A 2,675-nucleotide genomic window follows, 5' to 3' on the forward strand; every position below is an offset into this window, starting at 1 on the left:
ATCAGAGAAATTGTATTAATTAATAATTGAGCATTATTATTGTTTATGTTTGTCTTGATATATATATATATATATATATGTGTGTACTTTTTGACCATGTTTTCAAGAGCCACATTCTCTTCGAATTCGTATGGTGACAATTAATCCAAACTTATTGGTGGGCACGCAATAGCTAGCTAGGTTTTCAGTGCTTCACTAATTTTAAGCAATGATTTCATACATGAATATATATAAGAATAATCGAACTAATTTGGGATATTGACCAATTATGTATTATTACTGTAATTGATCGATTAACACACACACACATATATATATATATACATATATAGATATACTTATAGATATATCTCCAGTCATTCTATAAAAAGATTCTTAAGTCACTATCCCTTGAAAAGATTATACTCTTGGTCCCTTTAGTTCTTCGGATCCCTTCTTAACGTTCTGATCTATTTTGCATGATAATAATTATTGTACTGGTGATAGCAGCTAGTGATTTTAATTATTGTAATTTGTATTTATTTCTCAGCTATATATATATATATTTATATATAGCCATTAAAACTATTTTGGTGTAAATTTTACAGTAATAGTTTATATAGAATTCTTAACTAACTCCCATCACTAATTAAGCTCTTTCTATTAATACTCAATAATTAATTTACTTAAATAATTATTTATTTCTACAAATTAAAAAATATATATTCTATTTACAATCTATAAATTAAAATATTATAATAACTTAGTAAATTAAATATTTATTAAATTGATTAAACATTACATGTAGTAAAAATGATACAAAAACAATCCAAAATAAATTAGTTATTTTTTTTAGTTATATATATACCTATTATAAATATTAATATATAAAATAATAATAAAAAATATAATACATTTTTTTTTTTAAAAAAGAAAGAAATGTAATAACAAAAATAAGGACATAAATTTAGTGGAATTTAATTTAATGACTAGAATGGATAATTTTGAAAGCAAAATAAATAAATGATTAATGTGACAAGTAAAAAAGTTCCACACTAAATTGGTGTAGTGGAATATTGATCCATACCATTTTGGTGTGAAATTTGGTGCCTTGGAGTAAAGATTCCACATCATTTTTGGTTTGCACAATAGTTAATGTTAGCATTGTTGTATTAAAATATTTGTATAATAAATTAGTATTTTATTATAATTTCAAACATAATATGTTCCAATTACATATTACTGTTTAGTGCAACAGTGTAACACACGATACAATTAAACTTACTATTTAAATAAAAGCATATTAATTCAACAAAATTTAATGCATATTTAACCTATTAACACATTTATATAACTTATTTTTTAAAGTATGTTAAATTTACATACTAAAAATGTTTAACAACGTAAATATACTTAAAAACCAAATCACTACAAGAAAAATTACTTTTAGAGGCTATATATTTATACAACTTATTAAGGAAAAGTACTTTAATTATGAAACAAGTAAACTTTTGACTCTTGATCTATTTACTTACTTTTTAATTTGATCATTTTCAAATGTGTTAAATGGAATAATTTTAGGTTATACAGGTTGATTTGATTCTTATTATTAATGATGATAATATATTATAATATTCATATTTCTGATATACTCAAGTCCACTAAAGTCACAAGGATTTCAAGTCGTATTATCATGTCGTGACACTTACACTATCGTCTTTGAGATAGTTTTCATGAATCATAACGAGAATATAATGAAGTGTGATTTTACTTTCTTGTCGTGATAACAAATCTTCCAAGAAGTACCGAAACACAAAAATAAAACAATAGAATAAAATAATTCACACATATAACATATCAAACATGAAAAACTAAAAAACAATAAATTTTGTGTTTGAGCCAATAATGTAGCCTACATTCATAATAAGAGGGGACAGACAATGATTCATTATCTTCAACAAAGATTATGATTACAATCTATAAGATTCCTTCACAATAACTCTGTGTCACAACCTAATACAACTCTTAGAAAGTCCTCTTTCAAGAATTCACTTTCTAGCTAATCTTTCTCTTTGTTTTTTTTCCCTCTTCCTCAATCAAAGCAAAATTTGTCAAAACTCTCCAAACTAAACTCTCTAATCCGTTTCATAAACTAAGAGATTAGTTACATAATTTTTTTTCAAGTTAGTTTTAGTCGAAAACTGAATTAAAACATAAGTCCACAAGTTAGTGCTCTATCCAAGGAAAAAGGTGCTGTGACATTTATTTAATTTACAAATTATTTTAAACATATACAATAGATTATATATACAAAAGTGTAAACTTTCTCAAATACATAATTTTGATTATATTTTTAACTTTTTATATAAAAAAAAATATGATGTGGACCAATGAGATCGTAACACTAGTTAGCTTAGTAAGTCCAATCATCACTGAACGACCTTGGTAGTAACAGCTGCGAAAACATAATGTATTTATATTACAAATACTTTTTTAATAACTATTTTCCTATTTAATAGTCCCAACTCCCTCACCCATTTATGTGATCGGGTGGTGAACATGCTCTATTGATATCATCTATTGTGATAAATAGATTATTTAATCAACAAATTAATCACATATGCACCATGTTACTTAATTTGAGAAATTACAAATGAATAAATTTTCAATATAAGTTGGTTGGTACATTAGCTTGA

Source organism: Humulus lupulus, chromosome 1 (assembly GCF_963169125.1).
Source record: "Humulus lupulus chromosome 1, drHumLupu1.1, whole genome shotgun sequence".
Taxonomy (NCBI): Eukaryota; Viridiplantae; Streptophyta; class Magnoliopsida; order Rosales; family Cannabaceae; genus Humulus; species Humulus lupulus.